The 27,962-nt window shown below is 43.1% G+C and overlaps 1 protein-coding gene and 1 pseudogene across 2 annotated transcripts in view; one reads left to right on the top strand and one right to left on the bottom strand.

Annotated features, from left to right (window-relative positions):
- The window catches only part of ADRA1B (adrenoceptor alpha 1B), a 56,039-nt gene that overhangs the window by 6,799 nt on the left and 21,278 nt on the right, over positions 1 to 27,962 (bottom strand). The window lies entirely within an intron of this gene.
- Positions 14,592 to 15,585, top strand: LOC116471788 (glyceraldehyde-3-phosphate dehydrogenase-like; annotated as a pseudogene).

Raw genomic sequence — 27,962 nt, 5'->3', positions numbered from 1 at the left:
TGTAATCCAGCACTTTGGGAGGCCGAAGCGGGCAGATTACCTGAGGTCAGGAGTTTGAGACCAGCCTTGCCAACATGGTAAAACCCTGTCTTTACTAAACATACAAAAACTAGCCAAAATGCTCGCTTGAACCCAGGAGGTGGAAGTTGCAGTGAGCTGAGATTGCTCCATTGCTCTACAGCCTGGGCTGTCTCAAAAAAAAAAAAAAAAAAAAAAAAAAAAAATTAAGTGTCCTCATGAAGTCAGAGATCAAAGCCTTGCCCATCCCTGCTGGGGCGTGCCTGCTTCCCTAGACTCTCACCACAGCGGGGCAGTGTGGGTCAGGGACTGGACCGCCAGGCTGCCACGGATTCCACAAATTTTTCGGCCCCCTCCTTTCTCCTTCTTCCTCTGCCAGCACGGTAGCTGCTGGGATTAGGGAGGTCCTGTTTGCTGCACTGGCATGCCTTGGTACAAACCAAGAAGCTGTCGTTAAGTAACAAGATGCTGAGCCTGTTAGGCATGTAAGAAGATGTGTGTGACAGGGATCATTTCCCCTGGGCAGCCAAACAGACCTGTCACTGGAGGAGAGTGTGGTGGATGAAGCTGCCAGGAGAGGGGACTAAATACAACAGGAATTGTGGGTTCCTGGAAGGCCTGGACACTCTGTGCTGGAAGTCAAGGCTGCGCTTGGCTCTTTAAAAATCCCACTAACCCCCTGTGCGTGTTCCCGAGCCTGGCCCTGAGCCTGCCTCCACTTCCCTTGCTCATGGAATGTTCCTGATGCTCCTTGCTCTGCCTCTTGGAATCATGGCTCACCAGGCCTGGGAAGCCTCCTTCCTTAATGGAGGGTCAGTGAGCGTGAGGGGAGTGACTCAGTCAAGGTCACTCACCTGGTGAATGGCAGAGTGGCCACCAAGACCTTTTCAAGTTTCCATTCATTTTCTTCAGCAAATATTTATTGAGGCAGTGGAGTTTAGTGGTTAAGGACCTGCTCAAACATCACTGGTAGGTAGATCTGGGTTCAAACCCTAGCCTTGGCATTCTCAGCTGGGTGACCTTGGAAAAGATCCTTAAGTTTGGTGAGGCTTGGTTTCCTGGAAAATGGGGAGGGTAATAATTCTTTTCTGTACAGATGAGGTGAACTCAGGCTTGGTAAGTACCTGGCACATTGAAAGCACTCAATAAGTATAGCTATGATGACTGCTTTGAGCGCTGCTACTATTACAACTGCCAGCACTGCTGTTACCTCCAGTACCACTGCTACCAAGATGAGGAAGGTGGTGAAGAGGATGAGGTCTATGTGCTGTCTGGGGATTGAGACTTACCCTAATGCTCTTTTCAATACCAGCTGAATTATGGGCTACACATGGTTCCTGAACCTGCTAAAATTGTGGGCAACATTCCTATATTTTCTTGGTGAGAGTCCATGGCTGTCATCATGGTCTCAAAGGGATCAGTAACTCTCAAAGGATTGAGACTCACCTATCCCAGGTCTAAAGCTTGCTAAGCATTCATTCTGCCACCTGGACCACCATTTACTTAGCACTTTTCTTTGCGTCAGTTAGCTTTTGGTATCTCAATTCTTTTGAAGGAAGCTTTCTATCACTATTTAAAAACTTGCATCATTTACTATAAATAAAACATCATGGTGGAGAAAATAAGATGAAGACAAAACAATGTTTGTACCTCCTGGATAGCTCCAGACTGTGGGGCCTGCTCCCTGTTTCTCAGAAAGGGAGATTAGCAGTGGTTGAGAGGTGCTGAAGACATTTTGGCCCTAAACTGAGAGGCACTCCTCTCTGAGGAACCTAAAGGATTGAAAGAGAAGTGAACAGGGAACCACTTTGTCTCTGGAGAGCCCAGGCCCTGGCACACGTAGTAGGTGCTGAGTAGATACTTGCTCAGTGTGGACTGACTGAATATGTGACTCACAGTTTCTTGTGCTATCTCTAGATGTCATTTCAATCTTGCACACCACCCAAATCCATAGTGAATTTCACCTGCTGTGTAGGTGCAGCCCTGGGAAACCACATGTGGGAGGCATTTCTATTATTTTATTCTTTTTTTCTGGGGTGGGGTGGTGAGGGGAGGAGGGATAAATCGAGGAACAGATGTTGCCGTGAGCCCACCCACGTCACTTAGTCTTTGAGTGCCCAAGGGCAATTTAGAAGGACTGAGAAGTGCAAGGATCAAAGGCTCACATTGAGCAGGATATACACAAGGAGAAACATTTCTTGGCTGGACATGGACCCAGCAGGTCATCCTTAAGTTGCCATTCAACAAATCTGAACAGTAAACAACGAACAGTGGAGGTCTCAACCCTCCGTGAGCCTCAGGGCCACTCATCAAAACCTCAGGGCATGTCTGTAGAATAGTAGCTACTATTTAACAAGCTCTGACTCTGTGCCAGGCGATGGGCTAAGTGCTTAACTGCTGCTGGGCCAGTTACTCCTTCAACAGCCAGTGTTCCCAAGGCAGTCCCTCATGACTGTGCTCTAGAAGGCACCATTCATACTGTCATTTACAACAATTCTTGATGACTGTGTCCAACCTGCATTGCTGGCCTGGGGGCCATGATTCTTACACATGGGGGAACAGAAACTCAAATTTGATAGGTAAGTTGCCCGAGGCCACAGAGCTAGTAGGTAATAGAGTTAGAATTTAAATCCAGGCAGCTGTGACAGAGGCTCTTAATCACCACAATGCAGCTCATAGGAAAACAAAATATACATACTTATGTGTGTGGATATATATATATATATATATGTATATAATATATATATACTTTTTTTTGTTTATTCACTGCCAAGTCTCAACATAATGCTCATGTATAGAAAGGTCTGGGAGGGTGTGTACTGGAATGTCAACTGTGCTTATCTTTGAATATGGGGGAATTATGGGTGAATTTTCCTTCTCTGTGCTTTTCGGTGTTTTCCAAAATGTTCTCCATGAACACAAATTCCTTCTGTAACTGGGGAAAATCCAATGAATGTTATCTAAAAGCTAAAAGGCCAGGTGCAATGGCTCATGGCTATAATCCTAGGACTTTGGAAGGCTGAAGCAGGAGGATCGCATGAGTCCAGGAGTTTGAGAACAACCTGGGCAACATAGACGTTGTCTCAAAAAAAAAAAAAAAGAAAGAAAGAAAAGAAAAAGAAGAAATAAAAGCTAAAAACCAAACAAGCCAAAAAGAAAAAAAAAAAAATAGCCAGGTGTGGTGGCCCCTACACCTGTAGACCAGCTACTCGGGAGGCTGAGGTGGGAGGATTGCTTGAGCTCAGGAGGTTGAGGCTGAAGTGAGCTATGATTGCATCACTACATTCCAGCCTGGGCAACAGAGTGAGACCTTGTCTCAAAAAAAAAAAAAAAAAAAAAAAAAAGCTGAAAAACAAGCCAAAAGATGCTGTGCATATTAGGTCCTTGTTATGTGCCGCCAACTTTTTTAGCTCCTATTTCCTTTGATCTCGACAACAGCTCCCTGAGCAGGGTGGGATTATCCCTATTTTACAGATGAAGAAATGGGTAGATGGCAGCACCAGGGCGAGGTCCCTCACAGGTGAGAGACAGGTTTAAAATGAAATGAGATGATTTGAGAGATTTGAAATGAAAATGAAATCTGATGATTTGAGAGGTATGAAATGAAATCAGATGGATGGCAGCACCACTCAGACAGATGGCAGCACCAGTCTGAGGTCCCTGAGAAAGACAGTTTTTAAATGAAATCTTTTGTTACTAAGCCCCCAGCAGCCGCCTCGTTAGTTCTTGATGTGCCTGTGGTCCCTTGTCCCTATCTCTTTATTGTGGGGCATAAATGGAGGAATCTTTTTATTCTTTACATATTCTTTTTTCTTTGAGACAGGGTCTCACTCTGTTGCCCAGGCTGGAGCACAGTGGTGTGATCTTGGCTCATTGCAACTTCCACCTCCCAGGTTCAAGTGATTCTCCTGCCTCAGCTTCCTGAGTAGCTGGGACTATAGTGCGTGCCACCATGCCCGGCTAATTTTTGTATTTTTTGGTAGAGACAGGGTTTCGTCATGTTGACCAGGCTGGTCTTGAACTTCTAACCTCACCTTGGCCTCCCAAAGTGCTGACTTTACATATTCTTAAATCCATTGGCCTTCACTCAATATTGGCTGAAGAAATGAGGCAATGAGCGGGCTCAGAGACTGCAGTGTGGCGTGGGGACCTAAAGCATCGTTTATCTGGTCCACAAAATGCCAGCCATGGGCGGGGTGGTTTCTAACATGCCTCTGGGCCCTGACATTCTGGGACTCTGGGATTATAAATTTGATTTGATTTATTTCACAGTCAGTGTCAAACAAGCCAATGACCTCAGGGGAGTCAGTGGGTGGAGAAACTGTTTTGATGCTCTTGTAAATGGAGTGGAACTCCTTTGCAGTGTGGCTCTTATTAGGGGCCTTTGGCTACACGGTCAGCCAAACCACATCCCCTCAGCTGAAACAATTTGGTCCAGTAAAAACTGGAAAAATTTACAATAGTTGCTGCTTCTTTCAGCACCAGCTGTGTAAAAGAAGGTTTCCTTGGATTTGGAAATTCCCTTCAAGGTTTTTCCATTTTTATTTGCCACTTAACCCTGGAATGAGATCATAAACTTGTCCAATGAATACAATATCTTTCGGCCAACAGAGCCGTGTTAAGTTTTAAAACAAATGCTGAAAACAATAATAACCAGAGCCACCTTTTGCAACAACTCCATTCCCAAACCAGTTATTAAGGTACCACATTTACAAACATTCTCTATTGTAATTCTCCAACAGCCCTGCTACTATGTATTTCATTTTGCAGAGGAGGAAATTAAGGCTTAAGAGGTTAACAAGGTCACATGCCTAGTATGTGGTGGACTGTAATTAAAATCCAATTTTGAAGTGTGGGTTTTTACTCGTTTAATAATAAGGAAAAGGAGCATTTATTCATTTCCTTAAACACTAGGGAATTTCTCCCTTAACTGGGAACACTGAATTGTCAAAGCATTTTTTCTGAAACTAAAATGTGGCATTTATCCCTTTCAAGCTTGGATTACAATTGCTTAGGTCTATATCTCATCTCCTCTGATTAGACTGTGAATGACTAGAAAAGAGAGTTCATGTCTGACTCTTCTCTCTCTGCCCAAGGCCTACCTAGCACAGTGCCTGACATATGAAAGGCACTCAGCCAACAGGTGTTGCATGAATCATAGTGATAAAAATAGTAAAACCAAAATACATTAGCCTCTGGCTATGCAAAATGAGGTTCATGGATAAGCAGCACCTGAGTGCTGGTTAGAAATGCAGACTCTCTGATCCAGTGCATCAGAATCTGCTTTTATTTTTTTTTAAGAGCTAGGGTCTTGCTATGTTGCCCAGGCTGGCTCTGAACTTGCTATGTTGCCCAGGCCAGACTGGCCTTGATCGCTGGGTTCAAGCGATCCTCCTGCTTCAGCCTCCTGAGTAGTTGGAACTACAGGCAGGTGTCCCCATGTTCAGTTCAAAATCTACTTTTTAACAAGATCCCGAGGTGAGAAGTATTGCCTTAGCCCGCGTTACAATTTTACTTTTAAGAACTGTTTTTGTGTGTATCTTGGGATTCATGGGTGAGCAAAGGCTGGGCTGAGAGCCACCTCACTATGGGGTTGACTCCCTTGGCCCCAATCCTCCAGTGACTCCTCTAGTTTATAGGATAAAGTTCAAACGGCTTAGGTTAGAATATAAGACCTATTCAACGTGGCTGCAACGGACTGATTCTCTGCAAGAGCATTGACTTTTCTGGCCCCTTTCCCTTTATTCGTGCTGTCCGCACTGGTCTGAGATGCCCTTTTCTCTCCATCCTTTCCAGGCCTGGCTCCAATTCTTTCTTCTCATAACCACTTTCCTCTGAAGTGTGAAAGCAGAAGGAAGGAATGAACAGCCCGAGAAGACCCGCTAAGATCCAGATGATTACACACCTGACCTATTAGTATTTTCATCTTCACAATAGGCATGAGGGTGCCTCGTGTAACGCCTTGGGTTCTGTAACTCCCAATTTCCAAACGTGGAAATGGAAGCCATGAGTGTATGGAACTCACCCAATATGACACAGATATTAAGTGGTAGAGTTATGATTGAAACGCTAATCTTCCTGGCCTCAAATTAGTTTCCATAATACGCAATATTATTTCCAAACTCTGAGAATACTTCTAGGGTGGGGAAGGCCAGAACTAGGTACTTAGGTTTTTCGTAATGGTTTTTTTTTTACATTTTTAAAATTTTTATTAAAGTTAATATTATTTTGCTTCTACAAATGACAACTCCTGGAAGTAATGATACCTTCACATATATTTTATCTGGCTATTAAAATGCAAGTATCTAGAAGCCAGGAATCTTGTGTCACTTTTAACTTGACAATGCTGGTTAAGCAGATAATTCAGTGCCATGTAATTTCAGGGGCTCACAGGCCTGCTGAATCTCATCCACGGATGTCCAGGAAGTACACAGTCCCCAGATTAAGAGTCTCTGCTCTTCTCTCTACAGATTTCCATCGTAACAGTTGAACTTATTTAAGGGTTTGTCTTTCTTTTTCACAAGCTCCTTAAGACCAGGGTCAATCTTACTTGTCTTGGTTTCTCTAGCACCCAACACAGAGCTTGTGTTATAGTGAATGTGTAAAAATACTTATTGAGAACATAACCTCCTTTTCATGTGCCTAACTCAGTATCGAGTTCATAATAGGTGCTGAATAAACGGTTGTTGCCTGTATTTGATTCCTTTCTCTTCTTTACTTACCTAAATGACATTCATGTGCCAACACCCAGCTCAGTTTCCATCTCCTCCCAAAACCCTTCCTGACTGCTCCAGACTTCTTCTTTTTTATTTACCATCAAAGAGAGTCCATAGTACATGGGTTAATATAAAATGCCATTGTTAGGGGGTGTGCCTCTTAACTCTTTGGGGACTGTAAAAGCTCCTTAAAGATGAGGTTTGTGTCTTGCCCTTCTAGCACAGGCCTGGGCATGCAGTCAGTGCCCATTGATTACCACTGATTAACTGATTGACCCATTCCAACTTCCAGAAGGGGAGCTACCTTTTGGCTTAAGCCCGGAGTTGAAATCAGATGGGATGAAATGGTTTCTGCAGCACTAAGCTTCCATCTTTGATGCCAGACTGAATTTGTTCCATGCTTTGACCTCATTGGAAATAGTAATTTCCCTGCAGAACACTTTTAGAAACTGAGCATTGGTGGGACTTACCATGAAGAAGCTATAAAACTTTATAAAGGGTCATAAAAGAAGACATCTATAAATGAAGATACATAGATTGCTTTTGTATAGGAAGTCTCTATCCAAGATAACTTCCGTTTTCCCCAAATTTAATCTGAAAATTCGAAAGAGTCTAATTAAAATCCCAACAGGTTTTTTGTTGTTGTTGTTGTTGTTGTTGTGTGGAGAGCTAAATAATCCAAAACCAAATTTAAGGAAGAATATGGAATTTGGAAGAATAACCATGAGAAAAATATCCAGATCAATGGACATAAAGAGGAATGGCAAGAGTGGGTATGAGGAAAATGGGTAAACTCAGGTCTATAAATATTAAAACCTGTCATAGAATCATAGTAATTAAAAAAATCCTAGGGCAGGAAGTGCAGAAAAAGGCAGAAGAAAGATCAATGAAATTACATAGTTTAGAAAGAGAACCAAATATCCATGAGAATTTTATATGCCATTTCAATGCTTGTGGGAAAAAACAGACTGTAAGTTGGGGCAACAGGATAGCTATTTAAGAAAGAAATAAGGCTGGATCTCTACTTTATTTCTTACATTAAAATAAACTTAGATCCAATATCTTAAGTATAGAAAAATTGTTAGAAGAGGATATAGGTACATATCTATTAGAAGAGGATATAGGTACATATTTTTATAAGAATGAAATAGGAAAGACCATTTTAAGCACAGCTAAAAGTCCAGGATCTGTAAGTAAACGTACTGATGAATTTGTCTAGACATTTTTATAAGGCTGCAAACTTCAAAAACAAAAGAAGAATTGAGAGAAATATGTGTAATTCAAATGACAGTAAAAGGAATGATATTTCTTTTCTTTTCTTTTCTTTTCTTTTTTCTTTCTTTTTGAGATAGGGTTTTGCTCTTGTTGCCCAGGCTGGAGTGCAATGGCGTGATCTTGGCTCACTGCAACCTTCGTCTCCCGGGTTCAAGTGATTCTCTGGCCTCAAGTTGCTGGGAATCCAGGCGCCTGCCACCATGCCCAGCTAATTTTTTGTATTTGTAGTAGAGATGAAGTTTCGCCATGCTGACCAGGCTTGTCTCGAACTCATCACCTCAGACGATCCGCCCGCCTTGGCCTCCCAAAGTGCTGGGATTACAGGCGTGAGCCTGGCCAAGGAATGGTATTTCTAATATACAAAGCTCTCTTTCAAATAAATAAGAGAAAACTCAACAGAAAACTAAATCATATGAATAAACAAATAAGAAGAGTAAGTATAATTGACACCCAATGAATTAATGGAAAATATAAATTTTTTTTTTTTTTTTTTTTTTTTGAGACAGAGTCTCTCACTCTATTGCCCAGATTGGAGTGCAGTGGCATGATCTCAGCTCACTGCAGCCTCCACCTCCTGGGCTCAAGTGATCCTCCCACCTCAGCTTCCAGAGTTGCTGAACTACAGGTGCGCACCATGGCACCCAGCTAATTTTTGTATTTTTTTGGTAGAGATGGAGTTTCACCATGTTGCCCCAGCTGGTCTCGAACTCCTGGGCTCAAGTGATCTGCCCACTTCAGTCTTTCAAAGTGCTGGGATTATGGGAGTGAGCCACCATGCCTGGCCTGAAATTTCTTTACAAAATAAATAATGTAAATTAAAAAGCAGCAAAATAAGGCTGGGGACGGTGGCTCACACCTGTAATTCCAGCACTTTAGGAGGCCAAGGCGGGCGGATCACTTGAGGTCAGGAGTTCGAGACCAGCCTGACCAACATGGCAAAACCCCATCTCTACTAAAAATACAAAATTAGCTGGGCGTGGTGGCGCACGCCTGTAATCCCAAATACCTGAGAGGCTGAAGCAGGAGAATTGCTTGAACCTGGGAGGTGGAGGTGGCGGTGAGCCAAGATTGCACCATTGCACTCCAGCCTGGGTGACAGAGCGAGGCCCTGTCTCAGGAAAAAAAAAGCAAAATATTAAAATATTTTAGGTATATTTTTGTGGAAGATATTTTAAAAAGTGCTTATGCTCAATTTGGCAAGTGTGTGGGAAAACAGACATTGTCATACATTCTGGGCAGAGATGTAAATTTTGGGTGGAAAACTGGCATTATCTAATGAAATTCAAATGAGCATGCCTTTTGATCTAAGTATTTGACATTCAGAAATTTAGCCTACATAAGTATTCTTGAAAGAGACCAAAGATGAAAGTATAAAAAATTGCAGTAATGCTTTCCACAGATAGGAAATAATTTAAATTTTTAACAATAGGGGCTTGTGAAATAAACCATGTAGCATTTACATAATGAAAAGCCATACATTTATTAAAATGGTAAGCTGTCAACAATGGGATGATGTCCATAACAAAATTAAGTAGCAAAAAAGCAAATTTCAGGAAAGAATGCTTAGAATGCTTTGGATTTCTATTAAAAAAACCTCTGTGTGTGTGTTTTGGTATATTTACAGCCAACAAAAAACTAAAATTTGGAAATCTGGGTGAGTATACACCAAACTGTTCATAGCTGTTATCTCTGGAATGTGTTTATGTGAACATTTTCACTTTGTATTTAAAATTCTTTTTGCAATGAACATTTTTGTTGTTTGTTTGCTTTGAAAAGGGTCTCCCCCTGTCATCCAGGCTGAAGTGCAGTGATGTGATCATAGTTTGCTGCAGCCTCAAACTCCTGGGCTCAAGCGATTCTCCTGCCTCAGTCTTCTGAGTAGCTGGGACTACTCAGTGTCACCAGGGCTGGCCAACTGAAAACTTTTTTGTAGAGATGGGATCTCCCCTATGTTGCCCAGGCTGGTCTCAAAACCTTGGGCTCAAGTGATCCTCCTGCCTCAGCCTCCCAAAATGCTGGGATTACACGCAGGAGCCATTATGCCTGGCCTAAAATATTTCTTTGGTAATCACAGACAGAGAGAGAGAGAGAGAGAGAAAGAGAAAGATTGAGCGAGAGACAAAGGTCAAAAATATAGGGATGGGAAAAGAGCTAGAAGAGGGCTAGTAGCTGGTAGACCTTCAAGCTGGGTTATGGCCTTTCTGGGCTCCAGTTTCTCCATGTACAAAACAAGGGGGTTGCATTAGCTACCAGGGGCCCCTCCTTCTCTGACTCTTAGCCTTGTGTTCAGCCTTTAGAGGTAGAATGGAAATTAGGGAAAAAGGTGCAGGTATTTCTCCAGCCAGAGTTTCTTTGAGCCTAGGACAAATAGGACACACAACACTGGATCCTTCCTTCCTAAGCAGTAGATGAACCTGCCGGCTGGCAGAGAGGCACAGGTGTCTTAGGATGAAAGGCTCTACAAGAGAACAGGGACAATTTCCAGCCTTGGGGAATCAGATGGTAAAACACTGAGATTGGGCCACTTAGGCCATTAGGCTCCATGCAGTCCCTTTCATCTCTCCTCTCAGCAGCTGTTCGCTGATTTCCCTGCCCTCTTCTTTCTGACTCATCCCTTTGTTCTGTCCTTTGGCTGGTGGGCATCAAAACTTTTCCTGCATCCAAACTGATATGGCAGGTTAAGGTTATGTCTGGACCCCTGGATGGCTCTGTGTCACCTCTCGCTTGTTTGGCTCAGTCTGGGACACATTCCTCCCTGAGGAGGCCACATCTGGGACTCATACCTTCTTTGACACCCGCAGCCCTCAGGACTTCTCCAATACAGAGTGAATGATGCTGGTACACCATCTCCAGGGTGTCTTGTCTTCTCACCAGAGCCCTTTCTTGTCTTTCTGTATCCTGAAGGCTAAGCACATTGCCTGGCATCATAAATATTGTATAATTAAACGATTAGTCTTTGCTGCTGAATGCATGCCACTCTCCAGGTTCCAGCAAGATGAACCCTTATCTTGCTTCTCAGTCTAGGTCTACCGACATGCCATAAATAACCCCGAAATTCCAGCCCTCAAAGGCTCCTTACAGCGGGGAAACCTTCCAGGTAGCAGTACAACTTGAAGATGTCCTGTAGGACACCCAGCTGGGTGGGCTTACTGTGGCCATACAAGAATGTTTTCTGAGAATCTCAATGATAAAAGGTCTGAATGTGTTCAGTATTATTGCCTGTGCTGGCTACATATGGTAGCCTGGATGCCAGGTGGAGGAGACCTTCCTACTCCTGGAAAGTTAGGTGAGATTATCCCCCGTATCCCTTTCCCATAACCCTGGAAGTTCAAAGCCCTCCCTTGGAGTCTCCTGATTCCTGTTGTGGGGCAGGGACACTACCTTCCTTGTGGCCTCTCCTGACTCATGGGCTCCATTTCCCTTGGTGGCCTCCTCTGTTTGCACCACACAGAGGCAATGATTCCATAAGAGAAAAATCACCCATACCAAGTGCAATGGAGTGATTGTCCTCCTAAAATCCATTTTTGAAGTCCTATTCTGCCATGTGATGGCAGGGGGTGGGGCCTTTGGGAGGTAATTAGTCACGAGGGTGGAGCCGTCATGAATGGGATTCATACCCTTATAAAAGAGACCCCAGAGAGCTTCCTCCCCATCTTTCTCCCATGTAAGGCCACAACAGGAAGGCATCTGTCTGCAACTCGGAAGACAGCCCTCACCAGAACCTGACCATACCAGCACCCTGATCTCGGACTTCCAGCCTCCAGAACTGTGAGGAATAAATTTCTGTTGTTGATAAGCCACCTGGTCTAAGGTATCTTGTTACAGCAGCCAGAGCTGATTCAGACACCAAGCATGGAGGAGAACTATTGATGCGGATCTCCCTGACCCCCTCCTTGTCCATTCCCATCTCTGCTCCTCTCCATTTCCCTCCCAGTTTGCTCCAGGAGTTCCAAATTCATATAAATGTCTTTTGTCACTTTTCTTATGTCTCTTTTCAGGCGAGGATTTCTGTCCTGTCTTCTGGCAGCTTTGGTGTCAGCCTTGTTGACAGGCAGCTGGGGAGAGAGAGTTGGGAATGGTGATGGTAGAAAATTGCTTTCATTTTCTTTCTTTTTTTTTTCACCAGCTCTTTTCACACAGATAAATGCTCCATTCTCAATTTGGCATAGGTTCTGGATTATCGCCCTCAGCAGGAGGTCCCCGAGCTTCGCTCCCCTTCACAGCAAGTCTGTATTGAACATCTCTTAGATGCCTGCATCTGATCAAGGAGATTAACACTGATTCAGGAAGCAAGCAGATTTCACTAATTATTCAGTCCTCACAAGCCTATGAGGTGGGTATAATTATTAGCCCATTTTATAGATGAAACAATGACAGCTCAGCCTGATTAAGGAATTTGCTCAAGATTACACAGTGATAGAGACAGGCTTCAATTTGAGGCCTGACCCAGAGCTACTGGCCCTTCCACACCCCAGTGCTGATTGCCACAGACTGGAGACTTGTGACTCCCTTGGAACATTCAGTGTGGGGGTGTCTAGAAGAAGATGGGGAGATGCTGGTTACACGCAGGGATGGAGAAATGTGTGGTGGGGATAGTTTGGAAAGGAGGCATTGTTTGACATTGCCACTATCTTTTTTTTATTTTTTATTTTTTTTTTTTCTGAGACAGAGTCTTATTCTGTTGCCCAGGCTAGAGTGCAGTGGCATGATTTGCTCACTGCAACCTCCACCTCCCAGGTTCAAGTGATTCTCCTGCCTCAGTCTCCTGAGTAGCTGCAAACTCCGCCTCCTGGGTTCAACTGATTCTCCTGCCTCAGTCTCCCAAGTAGCTGGGATTACAGGTGTGCACTATCACTCCCAGCTAATTTTGTATTTTTAGTAGAGATGGGGTTTTGCCATCTTGGCCAGGCTAGTCTCAAATTTCCGACCTCAGGTGATCCACCTGCCTTGGCCTCCTAAAGTGCTGGGATTACAGATGTGAGCCACCACACCCAGTTCTTGACATTGTCACTTTCAAAGAATGTTCCTATAAAAGTGATTCCATATTCACATGTTTTGAGGACATAGGAGCTGGAAGGGCAGGAAATAGCATATCCTCTGCGTAACTGCAACAGAGCAAGTGTGTTTCAGAAAGCCTGTAAAGTAAGAAAGTTATTCAGCTCTTGAGAGGGGAGGCCTGGCTTCTTACACAGTGTCCTGATTACAGAGAAGGTGGAGAATGTGTGCTGATTCTCACAATAATTAGAAATTGACTCTGTCTTTATGACAAAATTCAAAGAAAAATACAGAAGATGGTGGGGATCTGAATTTTATAACAATAATAATGACAATAAGAGTAGTTATCATGTACAGAGAGCTTATAGGTGGTAAGCACTGTAATAACCCCTAACATGCACCTCTCATTCATACCCAAAACAATTCTATGTGGGAGATGCAATTAACTGCCCCCATTTTACAGATGTTGAAATCGACACTCATAAGAGAAGTAATTTGCTCAGTCATGGAGCTATCTCAGTACGACCCATGAGCTCCTGCTCTCCCACATGCTGCTGTTTTAACCTGGTGAGGCAGGCCACTCGGAAGCCAAGGACAGTAGTTTCCCCATTATCCACACTTTCGCCATCCATGCTTCAGTTACTTGAGGTCAACTGCAGTCCAAAAATATTACATACAATAAGATGTTTTGAGAGAGCAAGTGAGACCACATTCAGATAGCTTTTATTACAGTATATTGTTACAATCATTCTATTTTATTATTATTATTCTTAATCTCATACTGTGCTTAATTTATAAATTAAGCTTTATTGTAGATATGTGTGCACAGGAAAAACATAGTGTATATAGGGTTAGGTACTATCTATGGTTTTAGGCATCCCCTGGGGTCTTGAAACATATCCCCCAAGAATAAGAAGGGCCTCCTGTACCAAAAGGCAATTTAAGAAAGTGTAGCAGATTACACAGGGGACTGGAAAGTGCAGGGGATAAGCTTTTGACTGTGAATACACTAGCTTTCAGATGACTCATTTTCCCAGCCAAATCCAGGAGAAACTGTAATAATTTAGAATTGAAAAGTCATCCTTTTGCCATCTCCAGGCCTTGTGAAAGTAAGTTCTGGGCCTCCAAGAAGGTGGAGGGAGAAGAGATGCCTAACTCACAAATCCTTCCATGATCTGTGGACGAGCAATGCCAAGAACAAAAGTGAGAGGATAGAGCAAAGAGTGAGTTTTCAAAGGATGGAAAATATAAGTAGGGATGAAAAGATAGAACTAAGCCAGACAATAAAAGGGCACAACAGCCCTTGTTCCCCTCACCACTCTGCTCCATATTTCTGACTAGGATGAGGTGGTTTTGTGCACAGTGAGACCCCAAAGGTGGCTATGGGTGGGTAGCCAGGTCAGGGCAGCTCAGGTTCCAGCCCAAGGAGCAGACTGCATTCTTTGCCCCTGTCTCACAGTGGTCTGGTCTATCCATCCAGACTGTGCTAAATTCTCCACTAGGGGCTCTCTGCTCCTCCCGTTGGACAGACAGTGGCATCTTCTTGTGCATTGCCAGCCGCATCCCCGAGACACCATGGTGAAGGTGAAGGCTGGAGTCAACGGATTTGGACGTGTTGGGCATCTGCTCACCAGGGCGGCTTTTGACTCTAGTAAAGTGGATAGTGTGGCCATTAATGACCCTTTATTGACCTCAACTACATGGTTTACATGTTCAAGTATGATTCCACCTGTGGCAAATTCCACGGCACTGTCAAGGCTGAGAAAGGGAAGCTTGTCATCAATGGAAATCCCATCACCATCTTCCAGGAGCAAGATCCCTCCAAAATCAAATGGGGCGATGCTGGCGCTGAATATGTTGTGAAGTCCACCAGCGTCTTTCACCATGGAGAAGGCTGGGGCTGACTTGCAGGGAGGAGCTAAAAGGGTCATCATTTCTGCCCCCTCTGCTGATGCCCCCGTGTTCGTGATGGGCATGAACCACAAGAAGTATGACAACAGACTCAATATCATCAACTATGCCTCCTGCACCACCAACTGCTTAGTGCCCCTGGGCAAGGTCATCCATGACAACTTTGGTATTGTGGGAAGATTCAAGAACACAGTGCACGCCATCACTGCCACCCAGAAGATTGTGGATGGCCTCTCTGGGAAACTGTGGTGTGACGGCTGTGGGGTTCTCTAGAACATCACCCCTGCCTCTACTGACACTGACAAGGCTGTGGGCAGGGGTCATCTCTAAGCTGAACAAGAAGCTCACTGACATGGGCTTCTGTGTCCCCATCACCAATGTGTCAGTCATGGACCTCACCTGCCATCTGGAAAATCCTGCCAAATATGATGACATCAAGAAGGTGGGGAAGTGAGCATCAGAGGGCCCCCCCAAGGGCATCTAGGGCAACACTGAGCACCAGGTTTTCTCCTCCGACTTCAACAGAGACACCCACTCCTCCACCTTTGATGCTGGGGCTGGCATTGCCCTCAATGACCATTTTGTCAAGCTCATTTCCTGGTATGACAATGAATTTGGCTACAGCAACAGGGTGGTGGACCTCATGGCCCACATGGCCTCCAAGGAGTAACACCCCTGGACAACCAGCCCCAGCGAGAGCATGAGAGGAAGAGAGAAGCCCTCACTGATGGGGAGTCCCTGCCACACTCAGTCCCCCACGACACTGAGACTCTCCCCTCCTCACAGTTTCCATACAGACCCCCTGAAGAAGGAGGGGCCTAGGGAGCCCCACCTTGTCATGTACTATCAATAAAGTCCCCTGTGCTCAGCCAAAAAAAGAAAAAATTCCCCACTAGGGTCACCCAAAAGGGCAGATCACTTAAGCTTGCTAATTCCTCTGTCCATCTCCTTCCTTGCAAGCTGGAACCAGATGTTTCATCCCTAATCCTGAAATGTCACCGAGCCTCAATGGATTATTACAAAAAACTTCCCTGATGGATCATTACAAAAAACTGCCCCATTCCTCCCAGGGAGCACGTGCTCTGGTCAAGGAGGGCTCACAGAAAGATCTGCCTGGCACAACAGCATTCAGAGCAGATGGACAGGCGAGGCCCTGGACCTCACTCTCTCTTCCCTGCTTGCCCTGATCCACTGCTTGTGACAGGAGGGGAGTGGGTAGGGTTGGTGGAGGTTTGACTTATCTGGGACAAGGCTTTGCAAGCCATAAAGGAGCAGGATGCAAGGGGAGAGAATGAAAAACGCCAGCGTGTGAAGAAGTGCATTTGGCAAGAGAATCCAATACTTATTCTTCTGAGGTTGCTGAAGTGCACAAATGGAGGCAGGGCTGGTGCCGGCCGGTCCATCTGCTCTGAGATCTTGCTGATCTTAGTGGAGGACAGCATGACCTCAGGAGAGAGTCTTGACCTAGTACCTCCTACCACATGGCAAATACACTGTTATAGTGCCTGGGTGTTTCGTTCCAGTGTCTCCTGATCCAGTTCCTTATGCTTCAGGATTGTTTAAAAGAACAATCTGGCAAGACCAGCATTTGAAGAATGGGTGTATTAGTCCTGCTTTTAATTTTAGTTTTCATGTTGTTGATGCATCAATCGTCTGGCAAGCCCAGAAGTTCTTAATGGTGTTTGTGAGCCACTGAAAAATAAAAGGTTATTTGATGTGCATATGTACATTTTCTGCATAGCTGTTTCACAGCTTCCCTCAGATTTTCAAAAGCGCCCAGGTACCAAAAAAAGGATAAGAGCCATTGATTTAGAGAAAATCACTGTTTTGATCAGGAACCACGTTGCATGCATGCTCTAAAAGCGTGAATGAGCTATCAGAAGATTGGGCTTCATTTTTCCCTAATGAACAATACAAATTGAGTAGTACCCCATGTTGGTGATGATGTGAGTGAATGGGCATTCATACATTGAGGGTGGGAGTATAAATTGGAATATGCTTTCTGGAGGGTAATTGAGTAAGGTGATTCAAAAGCCTTACAGTTTTACGTATTTAGTTTTCCTGAAATTACAATTTTAAGAATTTGTCTTAGTGGTTAAGTGTGCTAGCTCTGCAGTCAGGCTGACTTGAATTAAATTTTAACATCACTACTTATTATCTATGTCACTGTGGGCAAGTTACTTAACCTCTCTCTAGGACTCAGTTCCCTCATCTATAAAATGGAGATAATATTATTTATCCATAGGATTCTTGGAAGAGTTAAATGAGATAATACATTTAAAACACTTAGTACAGTATCTGAGACAAAAAAATACTCAATAAATGTTATTATTCTTTAGATACAAGGATTTTATTGGCACATTATTTATCATTATTTATCATAACTAAAAACAACCCCAAATATTCAACATAAGTGACTGGCTTAATGACACATACAGTTCAACCGGTAAAAATTAACTAAGTGAATATGATTAGAAACGTGTTCATAATATGTCAAGAGACAAAGAATAGGTTACGAAATAGTACATTTGATATGCCATAGAAAAATGGCTGAATAAATATGTTTTCAACATTTCAGTGGTTATGTTTAAGGGGTGGCTTTTTATTATCTTTTTTTGTTTTTCTGATTCTTTTAAATTTTCTACAATGAAAACACGTGTATAACTTCTTGTAATAAAACCTAACTAACCCAATAAAAGTTACTTTTTGAAAACATGATGACTGATCTCTGTTGAAAAATGCTTTGTGGCTTTGAATCATCATTTCTGTGAAGGTTCCTTTCTTCATGTTGAAATGAGAGTTATATTTTCTTTCCTTGTTGAGATACCAGGAAACTCAAATGAAAGGGTGAGCATAAAGTGCTTTGTGAAGGGCAGTGCATAGCATGTGTGAAAAGGCCCAGCTTCTTAACCTGTGGAGCTTTCACAAAATAATCTGTGCTGTAATGCAGGAGGACTCCGGAAGCCCTGTTGTCCAGACTTGGAGAACATGCCTCCAGCACTGGGTCAAAGGCCTGTTATGATTAACTCTAGGGAACTGGTATGGATTGAGGATGAAGGTACAGAGACTTTCAGCTATGAAAATTGGTCTGCAGTCAGGATTCCAAGTTTAATCTCTGTGAAACCGATGGGCCAGTGTGGCCATGCTTACTAATTAGACAGCAGCAGTGTAATTGATCAAATCAATTCCCTTCATGATGCAAAGCCAAAGAATCCAGGGACAGCTTGAGCTTGGAAGAGCTTGCAGAAAGCCAGAGAATGTGAATCCCTCTCCCAGAGATGTGAGCGTGGTTAATCTAAATTTTTGTGCTAATTGCTGTCTCCTTTCTCAATAACGGATAATATGGTGATGCAATGTAGCTCCCGTGTCCCTCACGTGGCCAGACTCTAGGCTGGAGAGACTTAAATTGTGCTCATTCATTTCTTTCCTGGATTTACAGCAAGCATTCAACGTCATCAAGCTTAAAGAGCCTTTGCTTTCTGGAAAGAAGCAAAGTCATAGCCAGGTCCCCCATTTCATTTATGAATAGCTTTAGCATTAATTTGAAAGCCAGTGTATTGAAAAAAAGAATGTAAAAGGGAAACCATTAAAAGAAATGAGGCTTATTGCAACAACCAAGTATTGAGGCCAATACTTCAATCTATTTCATGCAGATCAAATGAAAAAAAGTGCTATAGAGGCTGCATAGGTTGAGTGAAATAAGCATGGGATTTCGTGGCAGACAGAGCTAGTTGCAAGCTCAGCTCTGCCACTTATGAGCCCTGAGAACTTGGGTCAATTATTTTACCTTTCTGAGCCATGGTTTTCTTTTCTTTTCTTTTTTTTTTTTTAGGATGGAGTTTCGCTCTGTTGCCCAGGCTACAGTGTGGTGGTGCGATCTTGGATCATTGCAACCTCTGTCTCTCAGGTTCAAGCAATTCTCCCTGCCTCAGCCTCTGGACTAGCTGGGATTACAGGCATTCACACCACACCTGGCTAATTTTTCTATTATTTAGTAGAGATAGGGTTTCACCATGTTGGCCAGGCTGGTCTTGAACTCCTGACCTCAGGTGATCTGCCCACCTCGGCCTCCCAAAGTGCTGGGATTACAGATGTGAGCCACCGCACCCAGCTAACCATGGTTTTCTTATTTGTACAATGGAGAGAATTATGCCATCCTCAAAGGGTTGTGAAGATTAAATAAGATAACATACTGAAACACCTAGCTCAGTGCTAGGGACGTCATAAGTGCTCAGTAAATATTAGTTCTTCACCAGGGTCTTGTTTTCTGAACAAAGCCCTGAAATCATGTCTTTGTTCTATGCTACAAACTCATGTCTCATAATCCTACACTCTGTGCCATTGGATTTCCAGATGATTCCAGACAAGGTAACCTGCAGGCTTTCCAGAATCTATGCCATGTTTATGTGTGAGCTCTGATTCTTAAGAGAGGGCACAATAGAATCTAAGCATATTCAATATTATACTATAATTTAAATTGTTTTCATAATATACATCATAGAATACAAAATTCAAATAATCGTGGCTGGTGGTATCAGAAATCTCTGATTGCAGAAGGCATGCAACTTTTGGTCTAGAAAAAGAGGTCATGAGATAAGCAAGACTGACAATATGGATTTACAGAATGTCATTCTGGCAAAACACGTGACAGACACACACTTGGAATGCCAGAGATGGACTGGAAGGAGAAATGGGGAGGCTTTGCGGGTACTGATAATCTTTTCTTTCTTATTTTGGGTGCTGCTTACCGGGATGTGTTCATTTTGTGAATACTGACACAGCCATCCCTTCTGATTGGTGCTCTTTTCTGTATGTATGTCATACTTCAATAAAAAGTTTATTTAAAGAGAAATAAGTGTCACAGAGTTTGTATGCATTCAGCATGAGGTGGGATAAATCCTGGAGAAGTCTCATGTCAATTTACTAGGGAATTCTCTGTAAATCGTGGATCAGGCTTTTTCCTGGATGGTCTAGATTTTTATAGATAAGAACAGAATGCAATCCAAAGTTACCATCATCTCTTCTGGACCACGGCCTCAGCCTCACAACTGACCTCTCTGTCTCTACCCTTAAGCCTCTACAATCCATTCTCCACTTACCCGATGAAGTCTTTAAAAACAGAAATCGGATTACATTATTTCCCTTTCCAAAACCCTCCCGTGATTTTCAATAGCATTTAGAGAAAATGCTAACCTTTCTATCATGACCTACAAGGCCTCACAGGATATCCATGCTTCCTTCCTGTCTGACGTCATCTGCCACCTCTCTCCTCCTCCCTCTGTGCAGTCCAGCACTCTGGCTGCCATTTTCCATGTCACTCATGTCAAATGCTTTCCGATCTCAGGGTCTTTGCATTTACTGTCCTTGCTGCCAGGAATGCTTTCCCCTAGATTCCTGCAGGGCTGGCTCCTTCTAGTCACTCAAGTTTCAGCCCATGATCTCAACGAGCAGCTTTCTCTCTTTTTTCTTTTCTTATTTTTATTTATTTATTTATTTTTTAGACAGAATCTCGCTCTGTTGCCCAGGCTGGAGTGCAATAGCGCAATCTGGGCTCACTGCAACCTCCACCTCCCGGGTTGAAGCAGTTGTCCCACCTCAGCCTTCGTGCCACCATGCCTGGCTAATTTTTGTATTTTTGGTAGAGACAGGGTTTCACCACGTTGGCCAGACTGCTCTCAAATTCCTGACCTCAAGTGATCGTCTTGGCTTCCCAAAGTGCAGGGATTGTAGGCGTGAGCCACCGCACCCGGCCCTCTTTTTTCTTAAAATTAATTATTTTCTTTTTCAATCAGCTTCCTCAGGTTCAGCTCATACTTTTTCTTGATCATCACCACCTTGCTCCTCTCTAGCACACCACTCCATCTTATTTCCTCTATAGTACCTGCAATTATCTGATATCACATGCTTATTTATATGTACGATTTGTCCATGCCCACCCCTCAGGACTATAAGCTTCACGGAGGCAATGGCTTTGCCTCTTTTTTTCACTCTTGTATCTGCAGTGCTTTGAAGAGTACTCGAGACAGAGAAGGTACTTAATAGATATCTGGCTGTGTGATCTTTACAAGCCTCTCACTGTCTGAATTTCAATTTCCATATCTGTAAATTTAGGCTAATAACAAGCTTCTCCCCCCACCCCCAATCTCCCCCAGGGTTGTTGTAAAGATTGAAGGAGGTAATATATATGAGGCACTTAGCACAGTGCCTGGCACATGGTAAATGGTGGCTGTGTTCCCTGGGTGCTAATTGTAAGGCATTGTTAGTTTCTCTCATTCATTCGTCATGAGCAAGCAATCATCTTTTATTAGGGGCCCTTTGACAAAATGGTAACACAGCCTGTCAAGAGACCAGGTTTCACAGCATCATTCTGATGTTTCTTTGGCTAAGCATTAGCCTTTCTCTGTGTGATGTACAATAATTAACTGATTAACAGAGACCTTGTGCTACTTCAGATCATTCTTTAAATGGCACTGCGGATGGAATTTGTATCTAGAATAATGAGTAGCCTGCAGGACACTGCACCATGGTCAGACAGGTAATAAACGAAAGCACAGGAGCACGATACTCTGGCCGGGAGCCAGTGGCCAGCGAGAAAGCTGATAGCCACGGCTCTCCACTGTGACAAATGGGGCCATTTGTTCTTGGGGCATCCTGAATAAATTGGTATCTTTAGAAGAGTTTTGTTAAAAAACAAAATCTCTGCATGAAAGGTTCAGAAGGAAACAGGGCCTGCCACTTTAAGAATCTGAGTTCGTAAAGGTGAAAGTGGTCGCTCTAAGATGTGGTATAAATAAATGAGCAAATCTTAGGTAAGGTACCTCATTGAATGGTAAAGAGGTATTGGTTTTAAAGGAAGAGAGAACCAAGAAGAATAAAACTGGGGAGTGAGAATGTGTGTGTGTGTGTTTGTGTGTGTGTGTGTGTGTGTGTGTGAGAGAGAGACAGAGAGAGAGAGAATGAGAGCCAATTGTAGTAGTCAGTCAGTCACCCAGGTAACAATATACTGATTGGAAGGAAATCATCACAAAATTTTAGTTACAAAATGAGAAAATGTTTCATTGTGTTCCTTTAAAATTTTATCTTTTCTTCCTATGATCTGAGGAAGAAAAGATTGGGAAAAAATCAAATGAAAAGCAAATCTCTATCTCTCCCCAACCCCTGAAATCCCCTAAGTAGGTCACACACAGTATCCTCAATCGTCTCAGCGGAGGCTCAGCCTACAGAAAGCATAAAAGAATTTCGAGGCATTACCTAGATACATCTGGTTAGGGAGAGAGGCTGATGGGTTACACAGGGTGGAAGTCATCAGACTAACGATCTTTAATCAGGTTGGAGCTGTGGAGTTAGGGACATTCATGTCTGGCATTCTTTCATCAGGGTCTTAAACTAGAGGAACTGGCCCCGTAGGTTTACTTTCAGCCCTAGAGAGTTCAGAGCTAAGCAAAGTTTAAGAGGTAAGTTTGTTTCTCTGGGAGAATATGAGAGCTCAATTTACAAACAGAAAAAGTACCTCATTATAGTTAGGTAGTTTATATCATCGAAACTTGTTCTATATTATATTTCCCTTTATCCTCCACTGAGATGATCTAATTTATTTATTTTTATTTTATTTTTTTCTGAGACAGAGTCTTGCTCTGTCACCCAGGCTGGAGTGCAGTGGCGCAATCTCGCCTCACTGCAACCTCCGCCTCTTGAGTTCAAGTGATTCTCCTGCCTCAGCCTCCCGAGTAGCTGAGATTACAAGTGCACGCCACCACGCCCGGCTAATTTTTGTATTTTTAGTACAGATAGGGTTTCACCATGTTGGCCAGGCTGGTCTCGAACTCCTGACCTCAGGTGATCCACCCAACTTGGCCTCCCAAAGATGATCTAATTTATGTTTTTATTTTAATAAAGAAAGCATTACAAATTATTAATTACATATGTAATAAATGAATACTTTTTCTTTTAAAAGTTAAGAACAATTTTTTTTGACTACCATCCCTAATTTCATATCCCTACTTTATGGGGAACTGTTTTCATCTTTTTGGGGTATTACCTTCCAGTTTTTTTCTATGTATTTCCATACACATACTATTAGAAAATAGAATATTTGGGATTTAAAAAATGCAACATTTCATACTATATGCAATGCTCTGAAACTTGTTTCTTCCCCCAACAATTTGTCTTTTTTGTGTGTTTGTAGAGACGAGGGTCTCACTGTGTTGCCCAGGCTGGTCTGGAACTCCTGGGCTCAAGTGGTCCTCCGCCTTAGCCTCCCAGAGTGGTGGGATTACAGGTGTGGCCAGCCAACAATTTATCTTAAAGATCTTTCTTAGTCAGTTTCCAGATCTAATTCATTCCTTCTAACTGCTGTATCACAGTCCACTGTATGAATGTGTGAGAGTTTATTTCCTTACCTGCTTATGGATAGACATTTAGGTTGTTTCCCAATTAGAACAGTATTTTTTTTTTTTACAAAAAGTCATATTGAGCTATATAATTTCCATACCATAAATTTACCCTTTTTAAGTACAATTTAGCAGTTTTTAGTAATTCACAAAGTTGTACAACAACCCCACTATCTAATTACAGAACATTTTCATCAACCCCTAAAGAAACCCAGTATCCAGCCGGCCGCGGTGGCTCACACCTGTAATCCCAGCACTTTGGGAGGCCAAGGCAGGCAGATCACGAGGTCAGGAGATCGAGACCATCCTGGTTAACAAGGTGAAACCCCGTGTCTACTAAAAATACAAAAAATTAGCCGGGCGCAGTGGCGGGCGCCTGTAGTCCCAACTACTCGGGAGGCTGAGGCAGGAGAATGGCGTGAACCCGGGAGGCGGAGCTTGCAGTGAGCCGAGATGGCGCCACTGCACTCCAACCTGGGTGACAGAGTGAGACTCTGTCTCAAAAAAAAAAAAAAAAAAAAAGAGAAACCCAGTACCCATTAGCAGTCATCTCATTTCCCCTTCTCCTCAGTCTCTGCAAACACTCATCTACTTTCTCTCTCTGTGCATTTGCCTATTTTGGACATTTTGTTTTAACATAATTATATGACAAAATGTGACCTTTTGTGTTTGGCTTCTTTCCCTTAGCGTATTGGTTTCAACGTTCATCTGTGTTGTAGCATGTGTCCATACTTTGTTCTCTTTTCTTTGGCCAAATAACATTCCATTGTATGGATATACCACATTTTGCGTATCTGTTCTTTGGCAGATGGACATTTATTTCCTCCTTTTGGCCATTATGAATAATGCTGCTGTGAACATCTGTGTGCAAGTTTTTGTGTGAGGACATGTTTCCAATTCTCTCCTTTATATACTAGGATCAGGACTGCTGGGTCATCAGGCAACCCTTTGTTTAACTTTTGAGGAACTACCAAACTGTTTTTCAAAGTTGGTGTGCCCTTCTACATTGCCATAAATGTGAGTTTTTAGAACAAGAACAAGGAAGAACATGTTCATGCGCCAAATGGATGTGTTTATTCTTGAGACATCTCAGCCATATTTGGAGCAAGCTGAAAAACAACTCAGCACTGTCCAGCAGAACTTTCTGTGATGATGAAAACGTTCTAAATCTGTGCTGTCCAATATGGCAGTCACTAGCCACGTGTAGCTGTTTAACACTTGCAAGGTGACTCCTGTGGCCGAGGAACTGCATTTTTAATTTTAATTAATTTAAATATGATTACACTCATGTGTCTGGTGGCTACTGTATCGGATAGCACTGTACTTATTCTTTCCTGTATGTAAAGACCGACAGTACCCAAAAGGTCCCCATAAAGATATCAGACAAGTGATCCACCTTCTAGTATGCACCTTGCAACTCCAAGTTAGCTCTTGTTACAGACACCACAGAGAAGAAATTCAGAGATTGTGATGCATTAAATCAGAATCGTACCATATTGAAATTCAGGTAACTCCCAACTTTTGCAGTTATGCTTGGAAAGCTGGCATTTCATGTATCTCCTTTTAGCTCATCAGTTTAAAGAACTGTCTTTATATTGTTTTGTTTCTTTGTGCAAGAGCAATTCATGCTCACTACAGAGAAGCATGAAAAGAAAATAAAAACTGCCACAGATAATTGCTGCTAAAATCTTGGGTGTGTGCGTGTGTGTGTGTGTGTATGTGTGTGTGTGTATGCATGTGTGTGTGTGTATGCATGTGTGTGTGTATATACTATTAAAGAAAACATTATTTAATGATCTTTCTTAAAGCACAGTAAAGAAGTCTTTATTCAGAACCATTGAGATAGGTATAGGAACTACTGCAATGGGCTTTGCAGTGGGGGAGACAAAACTGGGCTCAACTGTGAATACAGAATAAGCAAGTGGGAATTTATGGCCAAGGAGCAGGGGTGGGGGCAGTGGACGGAAAATTACTAAGAGAAAACATCAGGAGTAAGGGTGATTCTGGCTAAACTGAACTAACAGGGTTCTTGCTGAAGGCAGGCCAGGGTAATCACATGTCACTTGGGGGGATACTGGAGGATAAGAGGCCTGATCAGACATTGAGAGTGATTGGATATTGAGGTTGATTAGATATTGATGTGGGTGGTTCTTTCTGAACTGACTCACCATGGTTCTTCCTAAAACTGGGTTTTACAAAGAAGTGCACAGATAAGTCTAGAAGAAGATTCAGGAGCTGGACTAAAGTTTGGTCAAGCAAAGTCTTTGTCAGTACACACAGAATTCAACTATATTTCAGCTTTGGTAGAAGAGCAGAAGTAACATTGGAATCAGTCTTGTTCCTTCCTTAAAGTTCCTCTTCACAGCTCTGATAAGATTTCATTCACTTACTGAGTTGTCCCTGTGCCAGGCCCATGCTAGGTGAGACCCAGTTTCCTGGGAGAGAGGGACATCAAAAAGCCCAGTGTGACAAGGCTCTGATGGGCATGGAGTGAGGACAGAGAAAGCACAGGAGGGACAGTCGCCACTGCCTGGGGAATCGTGGAAGACAGCAAAGGAGATGTTACATTTGAGCTGGGGGAATTCACAGTGCACAGGAGAGAAGGAAGGGTGTTACAGGCAGAGGGAATTGCACTGGCAAAGGCTTGGGGCATGATAGAGCCTGGTGTGTTCAGGGAAGGGAGACTACTCTTGTGTGGCTGGAGGAGCAATAGCAGGGGCCACGTGTGATTGCCTGCCTTACTGTCTTTTAATTCTCTTATCACCCCAATGAGGTAAGTAAAATGTCATCTCTGTCTTACAGGCAGAAAAAATGGGATCTGAGAGAAGTTAAGTAACTTGCCTGAGGTTGCACAGCTAGTGAGGGACAGGGCTGAGATTCTGATCCGTTTGAGCACAAAGCCCTATCTTGGGAGATGGGGTAGGTTAGATTCCAATTGCGAAGAGTCTTTTCTGTCACACTCAGAAGTTCAGAAGTCACCCTGGGGTAATTCAGCAGGGTACCAGCTTGAGCGGATCTGTGCTCTAGGAAGATCTTTGAGGCAGCAAAGCAAAGACAGTTTGTAAGCAGGTCAGTAATTTACCTTGGGCTGAACTATCCTCAGTGCATTGTGCACGCACGCACACACACACACACGCATTCTCTCTCTCTCTCCTTCAAAGAAAGGAGCCTCTGAGAATCCAGCACTCTTTGTTTCCCTCTTCTTTCTCAAATGAAAACCAGCAGCTCTGAGTTCTATGTTTATTCCAGATCACAGTGGAAGAAGACTAGAGGGGCTGGGGACACTGCCCCTTGCTGAGGGACCTTGGACTAATCGCTTCTCACATGGCTTCAATTTTCTTATCTGTAAAATGAAATTCTTGGCGTTTCCACCTTTACATGCCTTTTCCATCTTTAAAATTGTCTGGTTCCTAAGAGTGGTGGGACCTATTAAGGGATTTCACTCTGGCCGCATACTGTGATTTTTGGAGAGCTAAGATAGTTTCGGACTGGCTGCCCCAAATTTAGATAGAGTCTGTTAAGCATTTCCTGCATAAGGCCAGAGACTGGATTTTCCAGGCATCGCTGAGGACTTAAGAGTCTTCTTTGGTTTTCTGGCTAGGCCAATGGCCGCAAATAACCTAATTAGGACCTCACAAGCAACTTGCCCAGTGAAAGCTAATTTAATTAGGGTCTTATTAGTTGTTATAACTACTTTTTAATGAAGCTTTATTACATTCAACTACGCAAATCCTAAGCAATTGTATTAAATCCTGGCAAATGACCCATTAGTCTTCGATTTCACTTCTTTTTTGCATTGTTCACATCTATCCCGAGATTCAGATGCCTGTAGTTCATTTTTCCTCTTTGAAGCCAGGTGCAGCCTTGAAGGCATATTTTCTGTTCTAGTCTCATTACCCATTCTCTGGGATTCCCCATCCACTTAACGCTAATGATATGATATTGGAGTGATATGTGGGGTGGAGAAAGGCTGGGAAATCTCTCCCCAGTGGTCTTCCATATTCCCTAAATTTTCCATCATTAATCACTCCATGGTTGGAAGACTTTGAGGATGAGGACCCCTGGTTGAAATGCAGATGTCATTTTGGAGGCAAATGCAGAAAACCATTATTATGAATTAACACCTGAGGATTAGCTCATCATATTAGCTAATTGGTCAATACAAGATACTTCAACAGAATGGATTCTGGATGGAGTAGTTTTGATAGTTGCTGGTGTGTAGAGGAGGATGAAAGAAAACCAAGAGTTAATTCGTTTCTGCTGTGCAACAGTCACTGGGCTAGATATGTTCACATAGATTATCTCATTTAATTCTTTTAACAACCTTGATATGGATGTATTATTATCACTGATAATAAGAGAAGAAGAGTCAGCTTCAAAATCACACAGCTAGTAAGAGGAAAAGCCTAGGAGAGCACTGAAGTGTGGGAAGCTTTGGCCTCCAGTGGGGCAGTGTCATGACCATGGGGGGTTAACAACTTCAGAGAATTGCCTGAGGCCAGGCGAACCCCAGGACCAGTGACCGAGGGTCACTAAAGACAAACTTGACAGGGCTCACAACTTGGCCTGAGCAGTGCTGATCTCTTTTGTTCTGTTTCTTTTCATCCTCAATGGGCAGTGTGATGTCACAGTATGATGTCATCATTAAGAGACTAGG

This window comes from Hylobates moloch, unplaced genomic scaffold (assembly GCF_009828535.3).
Source record: "Hylobates moloch isolate HMO894 unplaced genomic scaffold, HMol_V3 SCAFFOLD_6, whole genome shotgun sequence".
Classification (NCBI taxonomy): Eukaryota; Metazoa; Chordata; class Mammalia; order Primates; family Hylobatidae; genus Hylobates; species Hylobates moloch.
The sequence above is the reverse complement of the archived record's forward strand: the minus strand, read 5'-3'. Positions and strand labels throughout refer to the sequence as shown.